The following is a 9,179-nucleotide window of genomic DNA, read 5'->3' on the forward strand; positions in this document are numbered from 1 at the left end:
TAACCCTAACCCTAACCCTAACCCTAACCCTAACCCTAACCCTAACCCTAACCCTAACCCTAACCCTAACCCTAACCCTAACCCTAACCCTAACCCTAACCCTAACCCTAACCCTAACCCTAACCCTAACCCTAACCCTAACCCTAACCCTAACCCTAACCCTAACCCTAACCCTAACCCTAACCCTAACCCTAACCCTAACCCTAACCCTAACCCTAACCCTAACCCTAACCCTAACCCTAACCCTAACCCTAACCCTAACCCTAACCCTAACCCTAACCCTAACCCTAACCCTAACCCTAACCCTAACCCTAACCCTAACCCTAACCCTAACCCTAACCCTAACCCTAACCCTAACCCTAACCCTAACCCTAACCCTAACCCTAACCCTAACCCTAACCCTAACCCTAACCCTAACCCTAACCCTAACCCTAACCCTAACCCTAACCCTAACCCTAACCCTAACCCTAACCCTAACCCTAACCCTAACCCTAACCCTAACCCTAACCCTAACCCTAACCCTAACCCTAACCCTAACCCTAACCCTAACCCTAACCCTAACCCTAACCCTAACCCTAACCCTAACCCTAACCCTAACCCTAACCCTAACCCTAACCCTAACCCTAACCCTAACCCTAACCCTAACCCTAACCCTAACCCTAACCCTAACCCTAACCCTAACCCTAACCCTAACCCTAACCCTAACCCTAACCCTAACCCTAACCCTAACCCTAACCCTAACCCTAACCCTAACCCTAACCCTAACCCTAACCCTAACCCTAACCCTAACCCTAACCCTAACCCTAACCCTAACCCTAACCCTAACCCTAACCCTAACCCTAACCCTAACCCTAACCCTAACCCTAACCCTAACCCTAACCCTAACCCTAACCCTAACCCTAACCCTAACCCTAACCCTAACCCTAACCCTAACCCTAACCCTAACCCTAACCCTAACCCTAACCCTAACCCTAACCCTAACCCTAACCCTAACCCTAACCCTAACCCTAACCCTAACCCTAACCCTAACCCTAACCCTAACCCTAACCCTAACCCTAACCCTAACCCTAACCCTAACCCTAACCCTAACCCTAACCCTAACCCTAACCCTAACCCTAACCCTAACCCTAACCCTAACCCTAACCCTAACCCTAACCCTAACCCTAACCCTAACCCTAACCCTAACCCTAACCCTAACCCTAACCCTAACCCTAACCCTAACCCTAACCCTAACCCTAACCCTAACCCTAACCCTAACCCTAACCCTAACCCTAACCCTAACCCTAACCCTAACCCTAACCCTAACCCTAACCCTAACCCTAACCCTAACCCTAACCCTAACCCTAACCCTAACCCTAACCCTAACCCTAACCCTAACCCTAACCCTAACCCTAACCCTAACCCTAACCCTAACCCTAACCCTAACCCTAACCCTAACCCTAACCCTAACCCTAACCCTAACCCTAACCCTAACCCTAACCCTAACCCTAACCCTAACCCTAACCCTAACCCTAACCCTAACCCTAACCCTAACCCTAACCCTAACCCTAACCCTAACCCTAACCCTAACCCTAACCCTAACCCTAACCCTAACCCTAACCCTAACCCTAACCCTAACCCTAACCCTAACCCTAACCCTAACCCTAACCCTAACCCTAACCCTAACCCTAACCCTAACCCTAACCCTAACCCTAACCCTAACCCTAACCCTAACCCTAACCCTAACCCTAACCCTAACCCTAACCCTAACCCTAACCCTAACCCTAACCCTAACCCTAACCCTAACCCTAACCCTAACCCTAACCCTAACCCTAACCCTAACCCTAACCCTAACCCTAACCCTAACCCTAACCCTAACCCTAACCCTAACCCTAACCCTAACCCTAACCCTAACCCTAACCCTACCCGAACCCTAACCCTACCCCTACCCTCACCCTCACCCTACCCCTACCCCACCCAACCCTACCCCAACCCCTACCCACCTAACCCTACCCCTACCCTAACCCTCACCCTAACCCTCACCCTACCCCTACCCTACCCTAAACCCTAACCCAACCCCAACCCTAACCCTCACCTAACCCTAACCCTAACCCTAACCCTAACCCTAACCCTAACCCAACCCTAACCCTAACCCTAACCCTAACCCTAACCCTAACCCTAACCCTAACCCTAACCCTAACCCTAACCCTAACCCTAACCCTAACCCTAACCCTAACCCTAACCCTAACCCTAACCCTAACCCTAACCCTAACCCTAACCCTAACCCTAACCCTAACCCTAACCCTAACCCTAACCCTAACCCTAACCCTAACCCTAACCCTAACCCTAACCCTAACCCTAACCCTAACCCTAACCCTAACCCTAACCCTAACCCTAACCCTAACCCTAACCCTAACCCTAACCCTAACCCTAACCCTAACCCTAACCCTAACCCTAACCCTAACCCTAACCCTAACCCTAACCCTAACCCTAACCCTAACCCTAACCCTAACCCTAACCCTAACCCTAACCCTAACCCTAACCCTAACCCTAACCCTAACCCTAACCCTAACCCTAACCCTAACCCTAACCCTAACCCTAACCCTAACCCTAACCCTAACCCTAACCCTAACCCTAACCCTAACCCTAACCCTAACCCTAACCCTAACCCTAACCCTAACCCTAACCCTAACCCTAACCCTAACCCTAACCCTAACCCTAACCCTAACCCTAACCCTAACCCTAACCCTAACCCTAACCCTAACCCTAACCCTAACCCTAACCCTAACCCTAACCCTAACCCTAACCCTAACCCTAACCCTAACCCTAACCCTAACCCTAACCCTAACCCTAACCCTAACCCTAACCCTAACCCTAACCCTAACCCTAACCCTAACCCTAACCCTAACCCTAACCCTAACCCTAACCCTAACCCTAACCCTAACCCTAACCCTAACCCTAACCCTAACCCTAACCCTAACCCTAACCCTAACCCTAACCCTAACCCTAACCCTAACCCTAACCCTAACCCTAACCCTAACCCTAACCCTAACCCTAACCCTAACCCTAACCCTAACCCTAACCCTAACCCTAACCCTAACCCTAACCCTAACCCTAACCCTAACCCTAACCCTAACCCTAACCCTAACCCTAACCCTAACCCTAACCCTAACCCTAACCCTAACCCTAACCCTAACCCTAACCCTAACCCTAACCCTAACCCTAACCCTAACCCTAACCCTAACCCTAACCCTAACCCTAACCCTAACCCTAACCCTAACCCTAACCCTAACCCTAACCCTAACCCTAACCCTAACCCTAACCCTAACCCTAACCCTAACCCTAACCCTAACCCTAACCCTAACCCTAACCCTAACCCTAACCCTAACCCTAACCCTAACCCTAACCCTAACCCTAACCCTAACCCTAACCCTAACCCTAACCCTAACCCTAACCCTAACCCTAACCCTAACCCTAACCCTAACCCTAACCCTAACCCTAACCCTAACCCTAACCCTAACCCTAACCCTAACCCTAACCCTAACCCTAACCCTAACCCTAACCCTAACCCTAACCCTAACCCTAACCCTAACCCTAACCCTAACCCTAACCCTAACCCTAACCCTAACCCTAACCCTAACCCTAACCCTAACCCTAACCCTAACCCTAACCCTAACCCTAACCCTAACCCTAACCCTAACCCTAACCCTAACCCTAACCCTAACCCTAACCCTAACCCTAACCCTAACCCTAACCCTAACCCTAACCCTAACCCTAACCCTAACCCTAACCCTAACCCTAACCCTAACCCTAACCCTAACCCTAACCCTAACCCTAACCCTAACCCTAACCCTAACCCTAACCCTAACCCTAACCCTAACCCTAACCCTAACCCTAACCCTAACCCTAACCCTAACCCTAACCCTAACCCTAACCCTAACCCTAACCCTAACCCTAACCCTAACCCTAACCCTAACCCTAACCCTAACCCTAACCCTAACCCTAACCCTAACCCTAACCCTAACCCTAACCCTAACCCTAACCCTAACCCTAACCCTAACCCTAACCCTAACCCTAACCCTAACCCTAACCCTAACCCTAACCCTAACCCTAACCCTAACCCTAACCCTAACCCTAACCCTAACCCTAACCCTAACCCTAACCCTAACCCTAACCCTAACCCTAACCCTAACCCTAACCCTAACCCTAACCCTAACCCTAACCCTAACCCTAACCCTAACCCTAACCCTAACCCTAACCCTAACCCTAACCCTAACCCTAACCCTAACCCTAACCCTAACCCTAACCCTAACCCTAACCCTAACCCTAACCCTAACCCTAACCCTAACCCTAACCCTAACCCTAACCCTAACCCTAACCCTAACCCTAACCCTAACCCTAACCCTAACCCTAACCCTAACCCTAACCCTAACCCTAACCCTAACCCTAACCCTAACCCTAACCCTAACCCTAACCCTAACCCTAACCCTAACCCTAACCCTAACCCTAACCCTAACCCTAACCCTAACCCTAACCCTAACCCTAACCCTAACCCTAACCCTAACCCTAACCCTAACCCTAACCCTAACCCTAACCCTAACCCTAACCCTAACCCTAACCCTAACCCTAACCCTAACCCTAACCCTAACCCTAACCCTAACCCTAACCCTAACCCTAACCCTAACCCTAACCCTAACCCTAACCCTAACCCTAACCCTAACCCTAACCCTAACCCTAACCCTAACCCTAACCCTAACCCTAACCCTAACCCTAACCCTAACCCTAACCCTAACCCTAACCCTAACCCTAACCCTAACCCTAACCCTAACCCTAACCCTAACCCTAACCCTAACCCTAACCCTAACCCTAACCCTAACCCTAACCCTAACCCTAACCCTAACCCTAACCCTAACCCTAACCCTAACCCTAACCCTAACCCTAACCCTAACCCTAACCCTAACCCTAACCCTAACCCTAACCCTAACCCTAACCCTAACCCTAACCCTAACCCTAACCCTAACCCTAACCCTAACCCTAACCCTAACCCTAACCCTAACCCTAACCCTAACCCTAACCCTAACCCTAACCCTAACCCTAACCCTAACCCTAACCCTAACCCTAACCCTAACCCTAACCCTAACCCTAACCCTAACCCTAACCCTAACCCTAACCCTAACCCTAACCCTAACCCTAACCCTAACCCTAACCCTAACCCTAACCCTAACCCTAACCCTAACCCTAACCCTAACCCTAACCCTAACCCTAACCCTAACCCTAACCCTAACCCTAACCCTAACCCTAACCCTAACCCTAACCCTAACCCTAACCCTAACCCTAACCCTAACCCTAACCCTAACCCTAACCCTAACCCTAACCCTAACCCTAACCCTAACCCTAACCCTAACCCTAACCCTAACCCTAACCCTAACCCTAACCCTAACCCTAACCCTAACCCTAACCCTAACCCTAACCCTAACCCTAACCCTAACCCTAACCCTAACCCTAACCCTAACCCTAACCCTAACCCTAACCCTAACCCTAACCCTAACCCTAACCCTAACCCTAACCCTAACCCTAACCCTAACCCTAACCCTAACCCTAACCCTAACCCTAACCCTAACCCTAACCCTAACCCTAACCCTAACCCTAACCCTAACCCTAACCCTAACCCTAACCCTAACCCTAACCCTAACCCTAACCCTAACCCTAACCCTAACCCTAACCCTAACCCTAACCCTAACCCTAACCCTAACCCTAACCCTAACCCTAACCCTAACCCTAACCCTAACCCTAACCCTAACCCTAACCCTAACCCTAACCCTAACCCTAACCCTAACCCTAACCCTAACCCTAACCCTAACCCTAACCCTAACCCTAACCCTAACCCTAACCCTAACCCTAACCCTAACCCTAACCCTAACCCTAACCCTAACCCTAACCCTAACCCTAACCCTAACCCTAACCCTAACCCTAACCCTAACCCTAACCCTAACCCTAACCCTAACCCTAACCCTAACCCTAACCCTAACCCTAACCCTAACCCTAACCCTAACCCTAACCCTAACCCTAACCCTAACCCTAACCCTAACCCTAACCCTAACCCTAACCCTAACCCTAACCCTAACCCTAACCCTAACCCTAACCCTAACCCTAACCCTAACCCTAACCCTAACCCTAACCCTAACCCTAACCCTAACCCTAACCCTAACCCTAACCCTAACCCTAACCCTAACCCTAACCCTAACCCTAACCCTAACCCTAACCCTAACCCTAACCCTAACCCTAACCCTAACCCTAACCCTAACCCTAACCCTAACCCTAACCCTAACCCTAACCCTAACCCTAACCCTAACCCTAACCCTAACCCTAACCCTAACCCTAACCCTAACCCTAACCCTAACCCTAACCCTAACCCTAACCCTAACCCTAACCCTAACCCTAACCCTAACCCTAACCCTAACCCTAACCCTAACCCTAACCCTAACCCTAACCCTAACCCTAACCCTAACCCTAACCCTAACCCTAACCCTAACCCTAACCCTAACCCTAACCCTAACCCTAACCCTAACCCTAACCCTAACCCTAACCCTAACCCTAACCCTAACCCTAACCCTAACCCTAACCCTAACCCTAACCCTAACCCTAACCCTAACCCTAACCCTAACCCTAACCCTAACCCTAACCCTAACCCTAACCCTAACCCTAACCCTAACCCTAACCCTAACCCTAACCCTAACCCTAACCCTAACCCTAACCCTAACCCTAACCCTAACCCTAACCCTAACCCTAACCCTAACCCTAACCCTAACCCTAACCCTAACCCTAACCCTAACCCTAACCCTAACCCTAACCCTAACCCTAACCCTAACCCTAACCCTAACCCTAACCCTAACCCTAACCCTAACCCTAACCCTAACCCTAACCCTAACCCTAACCCTAACCCTAACCCTAACCCTAACCCTAACCCTAACCCTAACCCTAACCCTAACCCTAACCCTAACCCTAACCCTAACCCTAACCCTAACCCTAACCCTAACCCTAACCCTAACCCTAACCCTAACCCTAACCCTAACCCTAACCCTAACCCTAACCCTAACCCTAACCCTAACCCTAACCCTAACCCTAACCCTAACCCTAACCCTAACCCTAACCCTAACCCTAACCCTAACCCTAACCCTAACCCTAACCCTAACCCTAACCCTAACCCTAACCCTAACCCTAACCCTAACCCTAACCCTAACCCTAACCCTAACCCTAACCCTAACCCTAACCCTAACCCTAACCCTAACCCTAACCCTAACCCTAACCCTAACCCTAACCCTAACCCTAACCCTAACCCTAACCCTAACCCTAACCCTAACCCTAACCCTAACCCTAACCCTAACCCTAACCCTAACCCTAACCCTAACCCTAACCCTAACCCTAACCCTAACCCTAACCCTAACCCTAACCCTAACCCTAACCCTAACCCTAACCCTAACCCTAACCCTAACCCTAACCCTAACCCTAACCCTAACCCTAACCCTAACCCTAACCCTAACCCTAACCCTAACCCTAACCCTAACCCTAACCCTAACCCTAACCCTAACCCTAACCCTAACCCTAACCCTAACCCTAACCCTAACCCTAACCCTAACCCTAACCCTAACCCTAACCCTAACCCTAACCCTAACCCTAACCCTAACCCTAACCCTAACCCTAACCCTAACCCTAACCCTAACCCTAACCCTAACCCTAACCCTAACCCTAACCCTAACCCTAACCCTAACCCTAACCCTAACCCTAACCCTAACCCTAACCCTAACCCTAACCCTAACCCTAACCCTAACCCTAACCCTAACCCTAACCCTAACCCTAACCCTAACCCTAACCCTAACCCTAACCCTAACCCTAACCCTAACCCTAACCCTAACCCTAACCCTAACCCTAACCCTAACCCTAACCCTAACCCTAACCCTAACCCTAACCCTAACCCTAACCCTAACCCTAACCCTAACCCTAACCCTAACCCTAACCCTAACCCTAACCCTAACCCTAACCCTAACCCTAACCCTAACCCTAACCCTAACCCTAACCCTAACCCTAACCCTAACCCTAACCCTAACCCTAACCCTAACCCTAACCCTAACCCTAACCCTAACCCTAACCCTAACCCTAACCCTAACCCTAACCCTAACCCTAACCCTAACCCTAACCCTAACCCTAACCCTAACCCTAACCCTAACCCTAACCCTAACCCTAACCCTAACCCTAACCCTAACCCTAACCCTAACCCTAACCCTAACCCTAACCCTAACCCTAACCCTAACCCTAACCCTAACCCTAACCCTAACCCTAACCCTAACCCTAACCCTAACCCTAACCCTAACCCTAACCCTAACCCTAACCCTAACCCTAACCCTAACCCTAACCCTAACCCTAACCCTAACCCTAACCCTAACCCTAACCCTAACCCTAACCCTAACCCTAACCCTAACCCTAACCCTAACCCTAACCCTAACCCTAACCCTAACCCTAACCCTAACCCTAACCCTAACCCTAACCCTAACCCTAACCCTAACCCTAACCCTAACCCTAACCCTAACCCTAACCCTAACCCTAACCCTAACCCTAACCCTAACCCTAACCCTAACCCTAACCCTAACCCTAACCCTAACCCTAACCCTAACCCTAACCCTAACCCTAACCCTAACCCTAACCCTAACCCTAACCCTAACCCTAACCCTAACCCTAACCCTAACCCTAACCCTAACCCTAACCCTAACCCTAACCCTAACCCTAACCCTAACCCTAACCCTAACCCTAACCCTAACCCTAACCCTAACCCTAACCCTAACCCTAACCCTAACCCTAACCCTAACCCTAACCCTAACCCTAACCCTAACCCTAACCCTAACCCTAACCCTAACCCTAACCCTAACCCTAACCCTAACCCTAACCCTAACCCTAACCCTAACCCTAACCCTAACCCTAACCCTAACCCTAACCCTAACCCTAACCCTAACCCTAACCCTAACCCTAACCCTAACCCTAACCCTAACCCTAACCCTAACCCTAACCCTAACCCTAACCCTAACCCTAACCCTAACCCTAACCCTAACCCTAACCCTAACCCTAACCCTAACCCTAACCCTAACCCTAACCCTAACCCTAACCCTAACCCTAACCCTAACCCTAACCCTAACCCTAACCCTAACCCT

This window comes from Lepidochelys kempii, unplaced genomic scaffold (genome assembly GCF_965140265.1).
Source record: "Lepidochelys kempii isolate rLepKem1 unplaced genomic scaffold, rLepKem1.hap2 scaffold_117, whole genome shotgun sequence".
Classification (NCBI taxonomy): domain Eukaryota; kingdom Metazoa; phylum Chordata; order Testudines; family Cheloniidae; genus Lepidochelys; species Lepidochelys kempii.